Source organism: Pogona vitticeps, chromosome 6 (genome assembly GCF_051106095.1).
Source record: "Pogona vitticeps strain Pit_001003342236 chromosome 6, PviZW2.1, whole genome shotgun sequence".
Classification (NCBI taxonomy): Eukaryota; Metazoa; Chordata; class Lepidosauria; order Squamata; family Agamidae; genus Pogona; species Pogona vitticeps.
This window is the reverse complement of record NC_135788.1, coordinates 12,126,571-12,151,417: the sequence shown is the minus strand read 5'-3', so window position 1 is coordinate 12,151,417 and position 24,847 is coordinate 12,126,571. Positions and strand designations below refer to the sequence as shown.

The window sequence follows — 24,847 nt, the reverse complement described above, 5'->3', positions numbered from 1 at the left end:
GCCTGTGTGGCCTTGGGCAAGCTGCACTGTCCCAGGATGCTCCCAGAAGAAAGGAATCATAAACCACTTCTGAGTATTCTCTGCCTGGAAAATTCTGAAAGGAGATGCCGTAAGTCAGAATTGAGGTGACAGCTTCTCCTCCTCCTTCTTCTTACCACCAAACCAGGAGGTAGTATCCTGTTTATTTGACTATCAGAAAAACAGAACTTTTTTTTTGCACAATGAAAATATCCGATAAAAGATTCATTGATTAGTGCAAAGAGCATCTCTCCACCTTGTTCTTCATGCCGATGCACTTGTGGAAATATTACCACCTACTCCATCTCTTTTCCCCCTGCTGTTGTTGTTTAGTCGTTAAGTCGTGTCTGACTTTTCGTGACCCCATGGACCAGAGCACACCAGGCCCTCCTGTCTTCCACTGCCTCCCGGAGTTGGGTCAAATTCATGTTGGTCGCTTCGATGACACTGTCCAACCATCTCATCCTCTGTCGTCCCCTTCTCCTCTTGCCTTCACACTTTCCTAACATCAGGGGCTTTTCCAGGCAGTCTTCTCTTCTCACGATGGGCCAAAGTATTGGAGCTCAGCTTCAAATCTGTCCTTCCAGTGAGCACTCAGGCTTGATTTCCTTCAAAATGGATAGGTTTGTTCTCCTTGCAGTCCAGGGGACTCTCAAGAGTCTCCCTCCAGCACCACAGTTCAAAAGCATCAATTCTTCGGTGGTCAGCCTTCTTTATGGTCCAGCTCTCACTTCCATACATCACTACAGGAAAAACCATAGCTTTGACTATTCGGACTTTTGTTGGCAAGGTGATGTCTCTGCTTTTTAAGATGCTGTCTAGGTTTTTCAACTTTCCTTCCAAGAAGCAGGCGTCTTCTAATTTCGTGGCTGCTGTCACCGTTTGCAGTGATCATGGAGCCCAAGAAGGTAAAATCTGTCACTGCCTCCGTATCTTCCCCTTCTATTTCCCAGGAGGTGATGGGACCAGTGGCCATGATCTTAGTTTTTTGATGTTGAGCTTCAGACAATTTTTTGTGGTCTCCTCTTTCACCCTCATTAAGAGGTTCTTTAATTCCTGCTCACTTTCTGCCATCAAAGTGATGGCAGAAACCTACTGCTCTAGGCTTAATCTGACATTAGCAGCATATGTAGCTGTCAAGCATCCTGCTGTTCCACCACCAGATGTGCCGGATATTATGTAGATAAAACATTTAGCTTGTATCACTACTAAGGATGTGCACAGAACCCCCTACTCTGTCCATACCCGAACAGGAGTGCACAGACTGTTGCCCAACCCATACTGCACCCCCTTTTAAGACACTCCAAGCCAACCCATGAAAATATTTGTGAATTCCTGGTTCCCGGGGATATACCCCATCTCTGTGAATGAAGAAACACAAACGGCAGGGCTGGGCATAGACCTAATGATGCAGGAAGAACAGAAGGGATTTCAGCCTGGATAGCAGCAGTTGCACTAGCAGGGTACCTGTCATTTATTTTCATTTTTCCTCCTCTTTTACATAGCCACTCCTTGATCCTGAGCCAAAGGGAAGGGAATGAGCAAGAGGCTTCCAAAGAGCTATGGACACCGTTCCTTTTGATGGGATGGGGAACTAGTTGAAACATAACCATCAGTGGCTTTGAGGACAAGGACTGATGGAAACTGAGGCCCATCAGCATCTGGAAGGCTGCATCGTCACAGCTCTGTCTTACAGAATGACATAAAGCAGTGGTTCCCAACCTTGGGTCACATGATGTTCTTGGACTAAAACATCCAGAAGCCTTCAACACTAGCTGTGCTGGCCAGGATTTTTGGGAGTTGTAGTCCAAGAACAAATGGGGACCCAAGGTTGGGAACCACAGATTTAAAGGCATGCGGGCCTTTGGATGGGTGTCTATCAAAATTGAAACGGCATTTCCACATGTATCAGAGAGCAAGCTTAAATTTTCCAAGACACCTTATATGATATAAAAGTCAGAGGAGAAAAGAATAGGATTTTTAACTAGAGCTTTGACATAATAGATTACAAATAATGAGTTAATCATCATCATCATCATCATCATCATCATCATCATCATCATCATCATCATCATCATCATGATGTGCTGTCAAGTCAGTTCTGACTTATGAGACCCTTTTCAGGGTTTCCAAGGTACTCCATAGTGGCTTACCGTTTCCTTCATCCGAGGCCACCCTGGGACTGTGCAGTTTGCCAAAGGACACATAGGTTGGCTTTATTTCCACACGAAACAGTGGGGAACTGAACTCCCTACCTTCAGCTAAACAGCCAGATATTTAAACCATTGAGCAATCCGGCTAGCGATACTTACAATTTTTTTTTTTTTGCTTAATAATAAAGGGATAGCTAGATTGTAGTGCAATAATGGGTAACATTGCTCCTTTTTCCATGTAGTGGTGCCTCGCTAGTCAGTTAACCCGCACGACAGTTTTTTCCGCTAGACATTGGCTTTTTGAGATCGCTATAGCGATTTGCAAAACAATGATTCCTATGGGGGAATTTCGCTGGACAATGTTTGGTCCCTGCTTCGCAAACCAATTTTCGCCAGATGACGATTTTGACAGCTCCCTCCGTGCTCGCAAAACGGGTGTTTTTGGGACCTAAGCTTCGCAAGGCAGCGATTTAAACAGCTGATTGGTGGTTCGCATAGCAGCTTTCCTATGGCTGATCTTCGCTCAACAACGACGATTCTTCCCCATTGGAACGCATTAAACAGGTTTCAATGCATTCCAATGGGGAAATGCTTTCTGCTAGACAATGATTTCGCTAAACAGCGATTTCACTGGAACGGATTATCATCGTCTAGCAAGGCACCACTGTAAGTATAACTGTTTTAATTTACTTTTCTAGTTACAGAGACATGCAGTAACTTCTATGCATGACAAACTACTTAGGTGTGGTTGTTGTGGGTTTTTCCGGCTCTTTGGCCATGTTTTGAAGGTTGTTCTTCCTAATGTTTCGCCAGTCTCTGTGGCCGGCATCTTCAGAGGACTCTGTGCTGTCCTCTGAAGATGCTGGCCACAGAGACTGGCAAAACGTTAGGAAGAACAACCTTCAGAACACGGCCAAAGAGCCTGAAAAACCCACAACAACCATTAGATCCTGGCCATGAAAGCCTTCGCGAATACTTAGGTTTACAACCATAAGACAGTGGTTTGTAATGTTGTTGTTTTTTAAATCAACAAAAATTAATTATTTTAGTTATTTTCCAAATAATGAGAAGATTGCTTTTGAAATGTAAATATGACACCAGGTACTTTGGGAAACCTTGGAAATGTAACACACATTAACTACTTTTGAAAGCTACTTTGTAAGTTTTGTTTTTAATGACTTTCTTTCCATCATGTTCTGTTCACCCAAGAAGCCAAACTGGATTCAGTTTGTATACAAGTCCTCTGCCCCATCACTGGGCAATAATTTAATGGCTCCAGCCAAATTGGGCCAGCTGCCCAATCCAAGAATTCACACACTTTATATTAAATAAAGGCTGAATATTTCTGGAACATTTCCCCATGTTGTTCAGGAAGGTATCATTAATGCACATGGAAGCCATATATTAGTGCATCTGCGTGAAAAGCTTCCCACCGCACTCTCCACCACAACCTAACACTTTGCCCCCACCCACACAATGACATTTCCATTGGTTCCCGTGTCATTAGCAGAGGTATATGTAATTATGTACTAAATATTAGCTCATCACGAGTCATGATAGCCAAAGATATGTTCTGTATGATTCACTGGTCTTTTCAGAAGATGCTCATTGCCTGAAAATTGCTGCACAGGGCATGCTATGCCCATTTGTTTGTATTAGCAAGCGAAGCAGAACCTAGAGCAAGAAAACGCGGATCCTTTACAGTTTTCACAACAATTTTTAAAATGACAGGAGTATAGGCAGAATCCAGCTGCCCACACGATGCCAGTGTACCTCCATCTGATCTCCATCAAGCAAGGGAAGAATGTGCTGATCACCTATTGAAGCCAGTATGAAGAGGTAAGTTCAACCAACATCATCCCGCTTGTACAACAGGCCTTGTTCAAGTTCAAGCAGCGACTTCCTCCTTCTGCAACAGGCCATGACATTTGTGGAGTGGATGAACAATGCCTTCTTCTGTTTTACTGTGTGAGATTTTTGGAAGCTCTTGCCATCAGATTGGTTTGCCTTACAATTTGCTCTGGCAGAGGTGTTGACCCTATGTGACCCTATATGATTTGCTGCACTGAAGTTTTCTGGGGAGGGCTGTGCAGCTCTCTCTTTTTGCTGACAGAATCAGGATGGCAACAAGGCAAACCCTATTTCCCATAGCTCCCCTGAAGTTGAGGATGCTGATGTTTTCAGGATACCTGTGAAGGCGTCCATGCCCATTTCATTTTCTGCTACCCTCTGTACCCCCAAGGGACATGCCAACTATTCTGTACCAATCCAGAAGGGATTGCAAGGTCACTTCCAGGTTTTTTAAAAGTGCTGTTTGCAGTACCAAAAGTATGGGGAGACTAAAATAGCTTTCAAGAGGATGTGATTGTTCTTATGATGGGGGTCGGGGCTTGGAGGGCCTGGATGCTGCTGTACCACACAGCATTATGAGGCAGTTCCAGCCTCTGGTCTAAGCTAATATATACCTAATGCAAGGTCAGAAGACCAGCAGTCATAAGATCAAATCCACGTGACGGAGGGAGCTCCTGTTGCTTGTCCCAGCTCCTGCCAACCTAGCCATTCAAAAGCATGCAAATGCAAGTAGATAAATAGGTACCATCACGGTGGGAAGGTAACGGCATTCCGTGTCTAGTCGCGCTGGCCATGTGACCATAGAAACTGTCTATGGACAAACACTGGCTCTACGGCTTGGAGACAGGGATGAGCATCGTGCCCTAGAGTCAGACATGACTGGACTAAATGTCAAGGGGGACCTATACCCTTATAATTAACTAATTAATTAAGTCCTATATCCCTTTCTGCCCCACAAAAAGCTCTCCTTACATAAAACAAGAGTATAATGCTCACACAACTGTTTGTAATCCAGCCTTGTATTAAAATCACATTAGTTCCAACCTGTCACAAAGATACTTCCAAACTGCAGTGCCTTTTCTCACTTTACAGTCCAAAAGAAAGGGGAAAAGCAGATCTACAAGGCAGGGTAAGCAAATGGAGCAGTTTAAAGTGCATGTTGACATGTGGAAGTTTTCATTAAAAGTATATTTTGAGATTATTCTTCATTAGACAGGAGTTATATTTTCCTTTCTGAATCAGGTGTGGTACCTGAGTGAATGAAGCATTCTTCTATATATATGCACATAGGCTTAGTGCTGCCCATCGTTATCTGGCTGAACTTCAAAAAGAACTAAAACAACTTTCTAGTGCATCTGCACTGCAGATTGCTCAATGTCATAAATGAATCCAGTTGGATTGGACACCAGTGAGAGTCATCTTCCCCAAATTCTTAAATGAACAGAACACAGAGAATACAAGCATTGAATTGCATCTTGTTTTCCTTTCCCCTTCAAAGTATTCTTTGTATGGAGTCAGCATAGTTCTGAAGCATACACAAAGTGCATCCCTCATGGCAAGACACAGCAGGATGGCAAATGAGCACAGCCTCTCCTGAGAGGTAAGCTAAGCCAACTGAAATAACTTCTGAACTCATGTATTCCACATTCCTAACTTACTTACTTTCTTCATAAGAAACCTTAGCCATTGGAGCAAATCTGGCCCTCTTGGAAAGTCAACCCAGTCCTTTGGTCATCCCCAGATGACCACCCGCCCTTGCTCACAACTCCACCATTTGGCTATTTCCCAAGTGCTATATTTTTAACTCTGCCCTCCCAAAGGCTGAAATGTCTCCCTTAAGGCTTAGTTTTTTAGCAGTAACAGCTAAAATATGCTGATATTTCCAACATTTTTTTTTATTTTGTAATGTGGCCCCTCAGAACTTCCTCGGGACTAAATTCAACCCTCAGCTTGAAAGAGGCCCTTCAACCTTGCCTAAAGGCCAGCCACCGTAAGCTCCAGCTCACCATTGGTGATATGGTGCTAATCACACTGCCCTCTTTTAGCAAGGTAACGTGAACTCCCTTGGAACACTTGAGAAGTTCTGTGTGGAAGTGCTATTTTGGGTTGTTCCTGTGAGAGCAACTTGGGGTGGCTCCTTATAGATGAACCAGAAACAAGGGCTTTATTTTGCTGTTCTGATGGTCCACTTCCAAGACCTTTGTGAGAAAATACATCATGTTAGCTATCGTTTCCTTTGAAGGTTGTCCTTCACATACCCCCAATTCTTCCTTCCATGCATATTTATTTCCTTGAGGTGATGACCTCGGTTTCCATTTAATATATGTTCTCCTTGCAAAGCGCCCCAAGCATTTATGTCACTTCTCTCCCTCCTCTCTCACGACATTCACTTTGGTTCACACAATTTGCTGTCGGTATGTGGGGAATTAGATGCTTTCCTTTTCAACATGACAGTCTGTCCTTTTACACTTCGTTTTTTGTTTTGACACATGTGGGCCCGGGTGGGGGGGAAAATCTCTTCCGGGAACAAATTCCGAAGCAATGTCATTATTTGTATTCAGCTTTCCGGGGGTGGGGGGATCTTTGACATGGGGATGCAAATGCTGGGTTCTTAATGCTCTTTGACAAGGAAGGTTCTAGCTATTTCCAGAACTGACAAGACAACTCGGTCGTGCAGGGAGACTAAATCTGGAAAGGTTAGGTGAGTGGGACCACTTAAAGTGGTCTTGTGTATTACTGAGCTTCCATTGCTGGTTTACCAACTTGAAAATTTAAAGCTGACATTCCTTAACAAACAGGATTTCAATGGGGGAAAAGGCAAAGGCAGGGATGTAGCTCAGTGGCAGAGCACCTGTTTCCATGCAATCCCAGTTTCATCTATAATCAGTAAAGAACTTAGTAGTGGGAAGTATAGAGTTCTATCCCTGAGATTGCTTGTGATTTAAGTGCTCTGATGTGATTTATGTTGGAGTTTTTGCAAACTTGTACGCTGCCTGTAGTAAGTGTGGCTGGGAGGCTTGTTACTAGGCTGGGGTTACTGTCAATCTATCCAGCTGTAACCAATTGTTCCTTTCCTGCCTCTGGATTCAAAGAGAGCCCCACCTCTCTGGACTGCCTTTTCCCCTCTCAGGAGACTGGTGAGGCCCGTTGCTCCAAGCAATCATATTTGTTAGTTTTGCTGTAGATCTGTTCAACTGTAAGTAACAAAACATGTTTTTTTTCTACTACTAAAGTCTCAGTTTAAGTTATTTAGACTGTACATTCCAGTTAATAATGAGAAAAACTTGAAGCTATTCCTTGCATTTCTGCTGTGCAGTTACAGGAATTTGACCAAAATTCACAATGCTGTGATTATTTAAGGCAGCTTTGTGTGTTTTAAGGGGACATTTTACATAACAAAGCCAACCCAATATAGATCTTGGAGCGATTCCTGGAGGAGGATTCTGGAGTTTTTTGAAGCTCTGCTCCAATGCCCATGGATAAATTGTTTCTGGGATGAATCAAATTTACCAGACTAATGCAATATCATAAAAGTTAATTAATTTGAAATAATTGTTAGGGAGACCATTGTGATGGCAAGAGCTGTTCCAAGATCTGTGGAAAGGGTTATCTCAGATAGTGATAAGTTCTCTTCATTGGGGATTCTTGAACAGAGAATGGATGGCCATCTGCTGAAAATGCTTTAATTGTGGATTTCCTGCTTCAATAGTGGGCTAGACTAGATGACCCTTAGAGGTCCCTCCCAGCTTAGCAGTTCTACGATTCTAATTCACTTTGTTTTACAACAATTCACAGTGGAGGTGGAAGAGGAAATGTGAATCAACATCCTTTCTTCCTTTTTTTTAAAATGGAAAGCTGTGCTTCCCACGATGACGTGGGCTGATTCACACATGCATAGATGTCCTTTGATATCCCATCTCTCAGCAGCTCATCATCTGATGAGGAACGGTGTCAAATGTCCCTCTTTTTTTAGCAAAAAGCGATGCATTTGAAGTTGTGCTGGGGACTGAAGCCAGGCCTGTCAGTGGGTGTAGCACATTCGACTATCTGGCCTAAAATTGGGAGCTATTGAAAAAAAGAAGAGAAAAGGCAGCAGCAGTAAAGAGAAAGGTGAACCGATGATGACGGAACTGCTAGAATAAATGTAAGTTTAACTTTGCCAGAAATGGGAATTGCTTGATCCCAAGAGGTTGACAGACCAGAAATTTCCAGTTCCCTGAGAATTCAGGTCAGAGCCCCAAGATCATCAAGTGGCCCCTTGTATAACAGTTTCAAAACAGAATGAGTTTAGGTAGTTCTATGTGAGAGAGTGAGATACAAGGTATGAATTTGCTGCATGGCCAACACACAGGCAAACACCTTCACATGGGCCAATGGTACCCGCTGGGAGTGAGGAGGAGATGAGCCCCCAGGCATGAAAGGCACCACCTAATGCAATTAAAGTGTCTCCTCTGGATCAAGCACCATTTCCCTTTAGACTGAAAACCAAAAAGTGGAAGTGCCCATCCGGATACATCCAGTTTGCTTGGTTATTTTTCAAAATTGTTTTTCCAGCCATTTCCAAGCTTGATACAGCCTATGGTAGAGACTGGGGCAAGAATCTCGTGCCCAATAATAATAATAATAATAATAATAATAATAATAATAATAATAATAATAATAATAATAATAATAATAATAATAATAATAATAGTGATGATGATGATGATGGTGGTGGTGGTAATGGTGGTGATGATGATGATGTATCAAGTCAATTCTCACTTCAGACTTCTGGCTCAGCAGTTTGTGCTGGTTTACTTCTTGGTTAAACAGGTGTTTAGCACTCAAAGCCCTGCCTCCTCTGACAGGCACCCATTCAGAAGTAGCAGTCAGGCTTCCGTGCTGCACCTCCTCTGGACACTGAATGGCTGCCTGCCTGGGGAGGCAGGGTTTGAAAGGTGACTACCTGTTTGGCCAATTAACAAACTGCCACAAACTGATGGACTGGTGGTTAATGCCCCTTTCTAATCATGACCCTTTCCAGGGTTATCCAGGTTTACCATTCCTTTCTTCTGAGCGCACCATGAAACCGTGCAGCTTTCCCCGAGGCCACACAAACTGGCTCTTCCCCTAGAAGGTACAGTGGGGAACTGAACACCCAACCTCTAGCTTCGCAGCCAGATACCTAAACCACTGAGCTATGCAACCAATGCCCAAACCCACTAGTATACCAATCCACTTGTTTTTTAGACCAGCCATTCTCAAACCCCCTCCATATTTATTTATTTCTCACCACGACCCTGTTAGGAACTCTTTTCAGGTTCTCAGGTTCCAGGGCCCCCTCTCAGTCAAGGAAGCAACAGATGTAAAGATGTGGTGATGTTTCTGTCTGTCCCCCCCCCACGTTAAATGTCCCACCCACCCACCCCCCGGAGTCATATGGGCCCCCTTGAGAATGGCTGATTTAGACTGCCAGAAACAAAGGCTAGTCAGCTGCTGTGTCGTTAATGTTTGGTTGACGAACTGATTTCCCGAGTAGGGATTTTTTTGATGGATTTTTTTTTTTTTACATTACAGCTTTGAATGTGTTTTGGCGTTACTTTTGTTCACCGGTTGTTGTTGCTTTTAAGTGTGGTATGCGTTTGATCCTTTCAGTATTATATTCCCAGTGCTAGCTTTACATGCTGTTTTTTTTTAATGTTGTAAACCACCTTGGGCCCTGTTTTAAAAAGAAAGACGAGGTAAAATATTTTGAATAAATAAGTAACTCTGTGAAATACAAACTATATTAGCCATTCAACCACAGCTCATTGGTAAACCATATGCTTTGTACTAATAAGATCTCTGCTCGGTTCCTGGGCTCTCTAATTAAACAGTCTCTGTCTGTTTGAAGCCCTGGAAAGATGCTCGCAGTCAAACTGGAGCAGATACTAGATGAATGACTGGTTCTGACATGTTATAAGGTGACCCATATACTGTAATCCAATATCAGCCCCAGCTGATGCCTGCCAGTAGTTATGGGACATAACCTTGTTTGAAAATCACCTCCCTTTGGTCCAGCAGAAGAGACACAAGAGAGGCTATTGAAGGGCATTAGAGGCACATTTTAAATGATTTATTTTAGAGTCAGGCCTCTCGTCCTCATTGTGCCTGATCTGCACTTGAGGAATGCATTCATCGTGCATGGAGAAGTGGGCGCCGCCCTGCCCACATTTTACGGAGCCGACATGCAATCGAAGGCGCTGTCATTTATAGGGTAACACTTTTGTAATTTGTAACTCACTGTCTCAGCTTCAAGGAACTGGTGACACTGCTATCAGACCCTCTCGAGCTAGGCTTTCAAGCAATAAAAATGCAAGCGGGGTCTGCAGGCGGTGCTGCAGTGTACAGGGAGGTTGGGGGTGGGCGGGAGGAGAGCTTTGTATTTTCACAGCTTTTTTTTGCATCATGGTGGTGGGTTAGCCTTCTTGTAATGCTGATCATCATCAGCAGAAGGCCTTGCTAGTTGTCAATTCCTTTTCTCTGCGCATTGTGGGTTATTGCCCCGCAACCGAACACTTCTTCCTCGGCTAGCTTTGGATAATGAGATGCTGATTGGGAATTCTAGAATACACTTGCTGATGATTGTGTGTTATTTTAACAGGAGCATGACAATAATTTCCTGTAATGCCACTTGTTAAGGTAATTATTATGCGGTAATTGCCTTATCAAGGTGTCATACAGGAGAGAGAGAGAGAGAGACAAACTCAAAGATTTCACAGCTGCTGTCATACTTCTGTTAAGTGTTTTCTCAGGAATGGATTACATGGAGACTTTCTAGCAACAATTCAAAGCCGAAAACTACCTTTTTTCCGGGCGTGGCACAGAGGAATTAGGAATGCCCCCCCCTCAATCATGGGTTGAGAGTAGATTGGTTGTTGTTGTTATGTGCTCTAAAGTTGCCCCTAACTCAGGGTGGCCCCAAGAATGAGAGACCTCCAGAACATCTTGTCCACAACTGCCCGATTCAACTCTTGTAAACTCAATCAAGACTGTGGCTTCCTTGAGTCCCTCTTGAATTTGGTCTTCCTCTTCCTGCTGCCTTCCACCTTTCCCAGCATTATTGTCTTTTTCCAGGGAATCCTGCTGTCCCATAATGTGCCCAAAGTAGACCTTTTTTTTCCCCTTCAGAGACAGTTCAGGCTTGAACTGAGTTAAGTAAAGGTAAAGGTTCCTCTTGACAATTTTGTCCAGTCATGTCCGACTCTAGGGTGCGGGGCTCATCCCCGTTTCCAATTCATAGAGCTAGCATTTGTCCGAAGACAATCTTCCGTGGTCACGTGGCCAGCGTGGTTAGACACGGAACGCGTTACCTTTCCACCATGGTGGTACCTATTTATCTACTCACATTTTTGCATTTTGCATGCTTTCAAACAGCTAGGTCGGCAGGAGCTGGGACAAGCGACGGGAGCTCACACCGTCGCGTGGATTCGATCTTACGACTGGAGGTCTTCTGACCTCACAGCACAGAGGCTTCTGCGGTTTAATCCACAGCGCCACCACATCCCACCTAATTGAGCTAGGACCCACTTAATTGTCTTTTTGGCAATTCAGGATATCCACTAAGCTCTCCTCCAGCACCACATTTCCCCCCCCCCCGTCAGCTTTCTTTACTGTCCAGCTTTCATATCCATACACGGTGATCGAAAAACAAGAATGTGGATGATCTTGGTCTCCAGTGACATGTCCTTACACTTGATGCTCTTTTCTAATTCTTTCATTGCTGCCCTTCTTAGTCTCAGTCTTCTTCTGATTTCTAGGCTGCCATCTCCATTTGGATTTGTGATTGATAGTAAGGATGAAGAGTTATTTTGTCTTTTGAGAAAAAGATATATTTATATCATAGGATTAGAGTGGGTATATCTTAAGGTGGTCAATGTGGTCCTCCTGGTATTTTTGACTCTCGCTGTCATAGGGATGATGAGAATTGTAGTCTAGCAATAACTGCTGAACCATGTTATTATTTCTGAAAATTTCTCCGAAGAGCCATAGAGAGCCATGGCTCTTCCCCCCCTTCCCCCCAAGGTTTCCACACAGAGAGGCATGATATAGTAGTAGCCTTCTGCAACCTGGGTGCTGTTAAATGTTTGGTCCTTCGACTCCTGTCAGACCCTAACAAATGTTCGAGGATGATGGGAGTCCTAACGTAAAATGTCAAGGAGCGATGTGTGGTTGAGGGAAGGCTGTAATAGGAGGCTTTTAAAGGATTTTGTACTGAATGTTAACAACAGATGGGAGAAAGCTGATAAGAACTCAGAGTCATCCAGGGGAATGGATTTGCAGCAGATATGGAACAGAAAAAAAAGAGAGTAGCTCATTTAAGCAGTATTCCATTATGGAATTCGCCGTTATGGGATATGGAGGTAGTTCCTAATTTGCTGCAATTTAAAAGGAGACAGAATGAGAGAGATGAAGGATGGGTCTGTTAGTGAGTGACTGTTAGCTATAATAGTGCTGTTGAACTGGTGTTACCATATAATAGGTGCTGGGGAGTAACAGCAAGAAGTGACAATTGCAGGGGTGGGGAACATTTCTGTTTCTAGATGGACTACAGCTCCCACCATTCCTTTCCCTTGAGTATGATAACATAGATAAAGGGAGCTGGAATCTAACATCTCTCAAATCTTATGAGCACTCTTCCGCCACGACATGGGCTACTTCCTTTACGACCGGCTTGTGCACTTCCTTAAGATATCTGTCAGTACACTGTGGATGGGCTACATGGATATTTTGTATGAGTCGGTACAAATCATCTTATATTTTTCTAAATTTTTACCTTTGTTCTCTTTTTATTCAAATTTGATGGGGACCATTGGAAGTCATATGATGATGGTCTGTGAGTTCAATCCTAGCTTCCTAGCTTCATAAAAGATTAAAAAAAAGTGAGCATCACTTTATGGGGCAAGAGTGAAATTTAGTATTTCCACGTATTGGTTGTATTTAACTTAGTGGGGACTTTTCTTTAGGGTTGCTCAGAGTAGACCATGTCTCTCTACCCCCTCCCCCGTTTAGCTACTTGCTACTGCAAGACCTTCTAAGTACTTTCAAGATGCCAGATGTTGTTAGACACTGATATTCAAGTTAGTTTTAAGTTGACAGTTGTGGACATTGCATAGCCAAAGGACAGAAAACCAACAGCCCAAGCTGGGTTGTTTGGTTTTGAAGAAATAAACACACGAAGAGAGTTAAAAAATTTTTTAGCTCTTCTCCTCTCTCTCTCTCTCCATCGCTAGGAAATATATTTCGTCCATTACAATAAGGATAACAATACCTGGTATCCTACCCAAGACAACTAACAAATATAGTCATTTTTAGGCTTTGTCTGAAGAAAAAAATAAATAGGGTATTTTATTTCTACAGGAAGCTTTTCTCAGCGTATTTCTTGAATACTAACAAGCTTGAACATATTTTGCTTATGCGGATATGATGTTTAGAAGAAGAGCCCATTTCCTTTTCTTTCGCAGCTGGTGTCAGAGGTGATAATGAACATGATTTAAAGGGACCCATGCCATTTAAACATCTAATGTTTTGCATGTGGTGGAATTCAGAAAACCATTGAAGAATGCTCTGTTGAAATTTTTGTATCAAACTGCTCAAGTGCAAGTGACATGACATGTACGCCATTTACAACAAAGATGGGGAACCCCTTTGGATGGCATTGGAATGGCCTTCCCCTCATCCCTCACCAGTGATGGCGGTAGGATAGGGGAAATGGGCATTGCAAACCAAAACTTCTCCATGACCACTTTATGCTCACAGGGGTTTGATGTCCATGCTAGTTGACGGGACAGAAAAGGTGGTGATAAACAGAGCAAAACCATGGGGCAACAGCAGGTACACACACAAATACGCACAAATGCAAGGACAGAAAGACAAGCACGTATGCATGCAGGAACGTATGCACACAGATATCACCTGCTCTTGCATTCATAGAATCAAAGAATAAAAACTTCTCAACTGTTAGAGCAGTATGACAATGGAACCAATTGCCTTGGAAGGTGGTGAGCACTCCAACACTGGGGACATTCAAGAGAAAATGGGACAACCATCTGTCAGACCTGCTTTCGATCCCTGCCTTGAGCAGCGGGTTGGACTCCATGGCTTTATTAGCCCCTTCCAATTCAATTATTCTAGGATTCTTATGATTCTTAGAATCATAGAATAACTTGTCTATACTCTGACATCTATTAGGAGCTACCAGAATAGGTTCTCCTCTCTTTTGTTTGAAACTAGAAGTCTAGTTGTGAGTTAGATTCGTATCTTGGCTAAGAGCACAATATACAGGTTCCTTGGGAGGCAAGGAGCAGAGGTCACCCAAGAAAAAGGTAGCTTATGAGTACTTTATGCCACTATATGCATGCTGAAGTCTTTATAAATAGGATGATTGGTGCTGAACATGTGATTATTAGAAGTTTCTTTGTATTTTGTTAGGCACCATCGTCTGACCTGTCCAAGAATGACTTTAAGCAAACATAGAACCTTGAATACAAGCTACGCGCATCTGTTCAATGAGATAACAATGCAAATACAAAGGACAAATGTGTATATAAGTATCCATTGCGTGCCGTAGGCTCAACTCTTGACTAAGAAAAGGATTTGCTCTCCTGCCCTTCCATTGTTCAGATATTTCCCACTTCACCCCAACTGCAAATCAAAAGTAGTTGCTTCGGGGAATGTTCTGGCTCAGCTAGTTTGCAAAATTGTTTAGAGCTATATTCTAAAGTTTTCGGAAGAAATACAGATCCAAGGGAAAACATCTGTTCAGGATAATTTCAAGACAGAGAATTACAGGAGATATTAGCAAGTGGCTAAGAACATGCCAAACAAACAAACAGACAACCTCCATCCTCCGATGGAGTCCAACATCATCCAGCTTTATAGCATTGTGACAGCAAGCTTTTAAAAAAGTGCATACACTGCAAAAGGTTCTGGGATGTAAATTTTCTGAAAACGTACATATCTGCTACCATATGCAAAGCTACCCCAGTACAGGCCAAAGATAGGTCCATTTAATCAGGATCAACTAACCTGGCAGCTGTCTAAAGTAGATTTCTTTTCCTAAACAAAAGCAGGAGCTACGGCAGCGATGGCGAACCTATGGCACGCATGCCACGGCTGGCACACACAGGGGGACTGGAGGACCAGTAAGTATTTCTTTGTTCATACCGCCTATAAGAAAAAAAGCAGCAAGCATTTAACACTTGCAGTGCAGAAGAAGTTGTTTTTTCTAAACTAAAACCTCAGCATTCAGGTTTTAATTGCAGTGTTGGCACTTTGAAATAAGTAAGTTGATTTTGTGTTGCAGTTTGGGCACTCGGGCTAAAAAAGGTTCACCATCACTGAGCTATGGGCTAAAAAGAGGCACTGAGAAGTGCCTACAGGCCAAGAAGACGCTCAGATTCATCCACAGTGGGCCTAGGAATTTTAAAATCAAGTTCTTACGATGGTTCTTCAAGTCATCAACTAACTCCAGTATAGTTCCCAACCATGGGTCCCCAGATGGACTTCGAGAAAGCCTTTACCACTAACTGCACTGGACAGGATTTCTGGGAGTTGTAGCCCAAGAACATCTGGAGACCTAAGGTTGGGAACCACTGTCTTACTCTTATAACTTCAAGCTCAGCTGAGGTTTTGGAGCTGAATTAGATGAGACAGCAGCTTTATGGCTGAGGGAGCAGAGCCATCAGAAGTAGCGAAGAATGTTTGGTTTATCTCCCAACGATTATAATCCTTCACAGCTCAGCAAGTGGCAAGTTCATTTGTATTTTTAGAGACTGGTAATCAGGAAATAAACAAAAGAGTTTTGTTGGCATGTTGATTCTGCACACCCGGCAACTTAGAAGAACACATATCGGAAATGCGGATGTCATATGCCTTACATGTGCATTGGACGAATTACATATGGGTGCTATGATCGCTCCTTACTGTCTACAGTATTAGTTTTGTTTATTTATCTTATTTAGGAGATGCCTTTACAGGTTATCAAGTGAAAGGCTCAAGAGTTAAATAAATATTAAAAGCATCCCTTAATGAAAAGTAATTGAAAATTACTTGAAGCCCTGCAAAAGGTGCATACGCCGGAATAGTAAATATTAATTATCCCATGAGGCTATCAGCAATATGGCAGATTAACTGAAAAGTTGTAAGTGAATAGATCTACGTATGGATTTTAAAGTGACAAGGAATTGTTTAAGAAATCAAACGAAATCAAAATAACATTTTTCTCTACACATTTCCTTCCAGAAAATATGTGCATCCACACTCTGACAGACAGACAGACAGACAGACAGACAGACAGACAGACACACACACACACACACACACACAAACACATTTACTGAGCAATAGCACAGAGAATCTGCTTTGAGGAAAACCACCTGGCTCAATTCTTTTTCCCTGCACACAACTCTGAGGAAAACAAGGGGAAAAAAACAGGCAATATCATCTCCTACATAGCTTTTGGCCTTTCCACCTTGCATAGATTGAAGAGCCTGCTTGATATTTAAACTGATGTCTCGGCATAATCTGGATCATTATTTCCAACCAGTTAAGTTGGAAATGCCAGTGCTGCCTGGGTTTCCTCCCCACACTCTTCATTCAATCGTTTGAATCACAGGGGTCGGCTGGTTAGCAATGACCTCTGCAGCTCCCATAGGCTTGTCAGCTGGATGACGGCAAATGAAAATCTTCTGATTAGCTCAACTCAACATTCCTCTCCTCCAAATTAGCACCTGAACAGCAATCTGCAAGGGAGGGAAGTCTGCAGGGAAGGCTACGCCAATAAATAAATAAATAAGGTAGGCCAATAAATAAATAAATAAGGTAGTTTTGGCCCATTTTGCAAAGGCTCATTAGGCCATTATGATACTAGCTCATTATTTACCCAGAGTGGGTTGTTTTTTAAACAAAAGAATTGTGTCGTTCAATTCCCTAACAAAGCTGAGATACACGAGCGATGAACCTGCTAGATATGACATCCTCAGATGTGTAAACCAACTTTGGCTAGAATATATCTTTTGATGAAAGGACCAGCCCCGGCCCATACTTAAATGTACCTTTTTATCTCAGAACATTTATTTATCATCATCCCGCCTCCTGCCAGGAGTGGTTAATCCACCGTGACCAACGGAACGATAGGAAGGCATCGCAAAGCACGCGGGAGTGGCAGAATTGTGAGTGGTCGGTCTGGCCCCAGGGGGGCGGATCCTCATTATCTGCACCTGTGGGGGATATTCATATTCATATATGAATACGAATACCTCTTTTTCTGGCTAACCTCAGCTTATTCTTAGCTTTTGCCCTCCTAAGGCCATTTTTGACTACCACAATTCCTTGCTACTTGTCTTTACTCTTCCTTTGTGGCTTGGCTTTCCTTCCACTTCCTATACTTGTCCTTTTTTTTGTTTCCAGGTCCTCTGTGAGTTTTTTGCGAAGTCACACTGGCCTTAATCACTGTGTGAATACGAATATGTTTCAAAATCAAACAGGAAAAAGTCTGGTTATGAGCCTAGTCTGAAGAAAGAGTCAAGAGAAGGTTATACATGGAGAAGGCCTGGAAAAGTTACTTTTTTCAGACCGCAGCTCCTTGGAGTTGCCGGCCAACAGGAGCAACACCATTAGTCATAATGTCTGGGGTATTTCAGGAACTGAAACATAACTGTTCCAAGTTATTGGTTTTCTAAAAACGACAACATGTTGGTGAGGAAGGGAGAGTAAGGAAGCTGGTCTGGGTACATCAAACTGATTGAATTTTGTGGTATTTCTTTCATTTTGTCCACCTGCAGGGTAAGATGACCCCCCCAACCCACATGTAATTTATTAAAAGCTCTTTAACCATAGTGTTGGGTGTTGAACTTTTGACCTCTTCTCTTTTTTACAATGCTGGAGTAGGTGAAGAAGTTCAGCTGTACGATGCAAATCATGTCAGATTTGTCCCAGAGGATTGCCATGGTAACACAATACTAATGTTGTATGTGGAAACTTCTGTGCATTAAGCAGAGACAAATTCAGGAGACCACTTTTGAAGAGAAGGGACACAAAGCTTCCAGGAATCAATGGAATGAGCATCAGTTGCTTGCTTTCCAATATAATGCAATGCAGATAATCTCTTCTGATTTCTAGCCCTCGGCGCATGTTCGTGCAATCCATCATCAGCAAATGACCCTTGTTCTAACTTTCTCTAATGAACTTACACTGATTTCCATATGACACTTTCATTTCACATGCTTTCACCTGCGTTTGAAGTTCCCCCTCCCCCAAGCCCAAGTTCTTCCCATCTTTACTATGAAGAAATAGGAGAACTGAGTCAATATTTTAGAAAGAAACGCAAACAGTATTCTTCTTCATTGGCTATTTCAGTAAATATTGCCTGTCCTGGCATGGAAAGGCCATGTTTTACCTGCCTGCCAAACCGGTGTTAAAGATGAAGAGACTCTCAGGAAATTTGGCCCCGTGGACAAAGTAGAATGCACAGAAATTCCAACTAGGAATGTGAATAATTCTCACTAAATAATTTATTCTTGAGGAAATTGGTGCCTCATCTACAACAAAAGAACGAGATAACTGCTTTATAGCTTCTTGAAGCTTCTGCGGTTTCCACAGATCATCTCTCTGAAGGCCTCTTCCCTTTTTGAAGCTAAGCACAGAGACACAGAAAGGTTGGTTGTTTCAATTAAAAGGACAGATACAACCAATTTAATCCTTGTAACTGTAACAAGTCCATGCAAAAAAGCCAGAGCGTTACACAGTTCAGCTACATTTTTGTGTGTGCGATGCATGCAATTCACATAATTTGTGCAAACACTAGTTTTTCCAAACTCTCATCAGGTATGAGAGAAAATAACTCGCTGTCGTGCAGATGAAATAAAATACTGTAGTTTCTCATTCTGTCACATAAGAACAAGACAAACAAGGATTTAAATCCTTAATTCCAACTCAGACTTTTAAGGCTTAAGCACTTTGAGGTGCATATAGTCATGGTCTGGAGGAAGAAAACCACCAGCATCACTTCCTCTCAATCTTATTCTTTTTTAAACAAAAAAAATGTTTCCATTTTTAAAATCAAGAAATACAGGAGTGTAAACAATTTCTTAAAACATAGTCAAAATAAATTCACACTTATCCCTACTTTACAAAGAGTGCTTCGCTGTCAGCTGAAGATAATCTTGGGTTGTCTTCATGTCATTTCCTTATGTATCTGAAAGGTTATGTGAACTGACCATAGTATCTTGAGTCTGTTGTTATGTGCTATCAAGTTGATTCTGATTTACAGTGACCCTATGCATTTATTGTCAATATTCTTGCTGTTGTTTCCATTCACATTTTTTTAAAGAGGAAGAGGAGAAAGAGGAGTTTTTTTTTAAAAAAAGAAAGCCAAGGTTTTCAAGGGGAAAAAATGCAAACAGAGTGAGGAGGAAAGGTTGAGTAACTTACATTCTACCCTTTAAATATTGTAAATAGCTTTATTTCCTGTTAATGGGGTAATTTATACAGTACCTACTACCTCCATTGACAGCACTTTTTATCCACCAGCAAATGGGCAGCATTTACCGAATCAATTACTTGAGTTATGAAGAGGAGCACAAAGCCTCAGTGGCACTCCATTCTTCTCAATAACAAAGAAGAAAACACATTAAAAAACTAGCATTGATGGGTTGTTGTGAGATCCAGTCAATGAACACTCCCAGGGTTGAAATTAAAAGGCAGTTAGGAGAAAATTGTTTTCTCTGGTCATCACTCACCATGTGAAAGGGCTTTTTTCGCCCCCAATGATTAATTAAAACCTGATGGTGGGGGGAGATTGGGGTGGGTGGGGGCAAGTGGCGCTTCAGTGAAGTATTGGTACAGAGGTGGGTAGAGATCATCCTGAGTTAATGGACAGTGGCTTGCCTTGACTAAGTGTTATGCCTCCAGTCCATAATTTCATCCTGAAAATGTGCAAGGGAGTGAATCTTCCTCTTCGTAATTGAGTATTGATTTGAAAATAAATGGCACTGAAACACCCACTGAAATGTCAGGATATATTCTGGACAGCCGTGACAATAAATGGTTTCTGGTTGGTGTGAAAGTTATGTATCAGCTCGATACTTAAACACATAGAACTCATCTGCAATCTGCCTTCCAATTTATCAAGCTTCAGAGAAGTCAGTACTGCGCATAGGAAATAACATCTGTGTGATTGAAGCTGAGATGGTCTGAACAGTATAGATGGGGGACCCGCCAGTGCTTCCTTTCATTCACAGGATTCGAGAACCCCAATGACAGAACGATGCTTCCAATGTCCATCCCCTTTTAAAAAATCACATTGCACGTTACAAATGTCTAGGGATGTAAAAAGTATGTTGTTACCTTTGATAGTGACTCACAACGAAAGCAGCCTGTTTGCACCAAGACAAAACAGACCTCATCTCCTAAATCCATGCATTTACCAGGCTTGCAGAAGGTTTGGAAGAGAGAAAATGTGAAAAATGCACACATTTTAAAATCTGAATGCTTAAAAATGTGTTCTGTTGGAGGAAAGACACTACACTCAATGGGGGAGAATTTGTACATTCAATAAGTAGATAAATACATGTGCACATAAATACAAATATGTAAGACTGCAATAGGAATCTCTATGCCAGCCCCCTCCTTCCATCCTCACAACCCATTGTGAAACAAAGATGGGAGGAAAATGCAGGTAAGAGACAGAGAAATAGGAAAAGGTCAAGTCTTAGATTTTCACAACCATGGGAATGAAATAGATTATGAAAAAAGTATAAGAAACAGTCTAATGCCAGGGTCAGAATCTTTGCCCAGCTAGCCTAGTTTTACATACCCTGACTGGCAAGAGATCTCCAAGGTCTCAAGCACAGGATCTTCCCCATCACCTGCCAGTAGAAAGCCTACTGCTGCAAAAGGTGGAAGCTGGATCTTCTGAAATAATGTGCTTTGCCTCTGGGCTGTGGCCCCTGGCTTAGAGGCTGCTTGGCTTCTAAGTTGCTCACAATGGGACACATCAATGAATGCACCTTTCTCTATGTCTCATCATTTTTGATGATCTTGTTCAGCACTTGGTGACTTGAAGAGGGATGTGTGAAATGACTTGGTTTAAAAGCATTTGGAATTATCCAAAGGAAGGTATTAATAATGTGTAACAAAATACAGTGTGTTTAATATATTCACGAATACAGTGTGTTTAGCTTATTGGTTTGTTTTTTATTTATGCATTTTGCACAAGATCTGTCTGTTTGTCTGGTCCTCATTGGGGATTTCTTTGCAGACCTACATACTCCCCAAGTGGGGAGAGGGAAGGGAGATGAGGGCTGTCAAGACGGGTTTTATTCCTCTACCATTGGGAGGGTCTTTACAAAACCTAAAACTAGGACAGTATATGGCCCGTTCGGCAACTCTTTCTACTGGAACTCTTGCCTATCTAGAGAGGGGTTGCATAATCAGCCCTGAATAAACAAACCTAATCCAAACCACTGGGAAAAATATATTTTTGGTATATGCTCTCCACTTAGACCTGATTGGGAAAGGAAGGGAATTCAGGGATGCTGTTCAGAAGTCAAACAGCTGCTCAGAACCTTCACCTTCACCCCTTCCTGTTCATTACCAAGCTGCCTACAGCTGAGAATGTTTTATTAACACCAGAGGAGCCTAGTTGAGGAGCAAAGCTTTCTTAAAATGCAAGTGGAAAAAAACTATTTGCAGATGGAGAGGTTAGAATTCTGGATGGACAAAGGAGAGACATTGCTGAGTTCAGTTAGGAGCCCATAAATTGAGCGCAGTCCGATGCCTAATTGAATTAAATATATTATTAATGTCAGATATGTGTACAAAAAACCAAGCATACATATAAAGAAAGGTACTCATGAAAATAACATTAAACACATTCTGTTAGGAAAATTGCAAAGTTCTTTGTTCCTTTTTAATATTTGTATATTGTTTTAGCTTTAAAGATGTCTTTTAATAATGTAAACTGCCTCTTTATACTCATTGCTCTTAGTTTTAAATATTGTCTTGTAATGATGCAAACCACCGTTGTATACTCATTGTTATCAGCTTTAAATATTGTCTTTCGAGAATGTAAGTCGCCTTGGGTCTATTTTAAAAAAAATACTTTAAATAAAAAATAAAATCACATTGGAGGAAATGCAAATAAACTTTCTTGCCAATTTTTCTTAAAATCTCAGATTTCAGGATGAATCATATTTAACATTGGGAAAATTCTCAAAGTTTGGGTTGAATAAATGTTAAATTTGGAAAAAAAAATAGAAGTGGAAAGAAATTCTTACAAATTCCCACTTGAGTGCTCACATTAGGAAGGGTGAGGAGACATAATTTATTGGCAGAACTCAGACAACAGAATTTGCTACAAAAAAATCCACACACAACAAAAATAAGTCTACAGATTTATCAAGAATGCTTACTAAATTCCTTGTTATCATTTATTTCAGCTATCTTTACTTTAATGGATACCTCAGGAAGAAAAGTAAACCCCTATGAGATATCTCACTTCTACCCAAATTTGAGGCACACATTTTTCACCTTTTAAAAAAATTCCCATTATTTGTGTATAATACATCTGAGCAAAGCCAGTGTTCTTTCCCTTTGTGAAACAAAGCATGCACATACAGAGCAAACATGAAAGGTTTGACTGATGGTTAGGAAAGGTGAAGCCACCCTTCCAATGCTTCAGATTCTCAAACATCCGTGAAACAAATTTTCAGTCATCTTAATTTTACAGAAATTCTGCGCAGATATGTACAAACTGGGCAGTTGGCACAAATCTTGTTCTCATCATACAACAGTGCCAAGATTGCCTACACATTCCTTGCTGTCTTTATTCATAACAGGAGAAAAACAGATGTTCCTTCTTCTCACTTGTGATGATGAGCCAGGTCAAGATTTATGCCACTACTGGTGTAGATGTTCCTAGGTAACATGTGACATGATTAGAGATGGGGGTATTCGTATTTGTATGCAAATGTGAATATCCCCGCACAGGTGGCGTTAATGAGGGTCCAGCCCCATGGGGCTGGATGGTCCACTCATCGATCCGCTGCAGGCATGGACAACGCGATTCTGTGAATGGCTCCGCAGCGCGCGATCTGCTCACCACTCCTGGCAGGAGGCAGGAGGAGAAGCCTCCCTGCAAGGTCGAAGAGTGCCGAGCGGATCAAGCGCTGTGGAGCCATTGGTAGAATCGCAGCGTCCACGTCCGTGGCGGATCGGTGAGTGGACCGTCCGGCCCCATGGGGCTGGACCCTCGTTAACGCCACCTGTGTGGAGATATCCGTATTCATATACAAATGCCCCAATCTCTAGACATGATACAGTCTTCATGATCATACATTTGGGATGGAGGGCTGAGGGACTGATTTGTTCCTCTATATCAAAAACTAAAACTCCCAGAATCCCCCAGTCAGTGGCATTCTGAGAGCTGCACAACTTTTGCAGACTCTGCAAACAAAAAACAAAATTCAACAACAACAACATTGGCTAAAAAAGAGAAAACCTGCCTTGCTCAGAGAGAGGTTCTAGGTCAGTCTTTAAACATCTGCCATACAGAAATTTTATAGTCCAATTCCCATATAGTTTGAGGTGGCAGAGTCCCATGAAGGCTTTACTATGCACATTCCTGGCATGCACAGAATGGCTCTCACATTCTACATGAAAATTCCTAGGTGCTCCCTGAAGACTCACAATTGGATGTTCTTGGCCCAGATCGTTGCTCTTCTGCACTTTATGTCTGTAATTCTAAAGGAACACACACTCAGATCCTTCTTATATTGTATGATTTTGCGCCCTGAATAAAACATGGCACCACTTCTTTCCTGAGAACCTTCAGGCACCTTTCCATACTGCGTCTCTTACACCGTTCTAATAAGTGGAAGATTTTCCTGCAGTCTAGCCTCTCCTTCACTACAAATACAGCTTCGACTGGACAGCTTTCATCTCATTGGAATCGCTGGAGTACCATCAACAAATTGAGATGTACTTTTTCGATTTTTGACAAGCATTTGGATAATTGCTTTTGCCACCAGTCGGTAGATGAAATGAAGATATGCCTTGTGTAGTTTCCACGGCGCAGAATGAGAAAAGCCAGTGACGTCTCTTTGGCTACGTTCGCTGTTTTAATAAGATCTCTCTGCGGAGCTGGGGAAGTGGCTAAGGAGCAGGTTAATGGGCACCACGGAACCTCCTTTGAGGTTGTGTGTGTTAGATCCACGTATGCACTGCAACACCATCAGAGAATGACTCCATTTTATTTCATTTCATTTCATGTAGATACGTCCTGGAAAGAAACCAGCCACTGTGGAATGCTGAAGCTACAGGGCTAATGTATACCAAGTACTTTGTGAACTCCATACCAAAGGACAGAAAGGCAACTGTTATGAATAATGGTATTAGCACTTGGCATACTGAGGAAAATGCTGGGCCCACAATCCCCAGGAGAGCTTCCTAAGGCTGACACCAGTCATTGGTATCTTTATTTATTGTTGCAGTTACTGAACTTTTATTTCTCAGTGTTTCTCTTCTCAGTCTTGAGCTGCATGCTGTCCGTGCTGGTCCATCCCCTGATCAGCTGACTGAAGGGTAAGGTGGCCACATGTCCTTTTGAATGAAAGACTGACCTCCCATTGAAGGCAATTCTCCTTTTGAAGGTCTTTTTTTTCCAGCAACATGTATGTGGTTTTCCTACTGAGAGTCAAGCATTTGGATGATGCTGGTGGAGGCCACGAAGGTCCATTCCCATTACCTCCTCAAACCAATTGCTAATGAAGAAGAAGAAGAGTATAATATGTATTCTTTAAATGTTA

The 24,847-nt window shown here is 42.1% G+C and overlaps 1 long non-coding RNA gene across 1 annotated transcript; it reads left to right on the top strand.

Annotated features, from left to right (window-relative positions):
• Positions 1-1,242: 1,242 nt before the first annotated feature.
• LOC140707970 (uncharacterized) lies at positions 1,243-22,186 on the top strand. Its single transcript, XR_013537743.1, has 3 exons — positions 1,243-7,218; positions 15,110-15,184; positions 17,109-22,186. It is a non-coding gene; the product is annotated as an uncharacterized LOC140707970 (long non-coding RNA).
• The last annotated feature ends 2,661 nt before the right edge of the window (positions 22,187-24,847 follow it).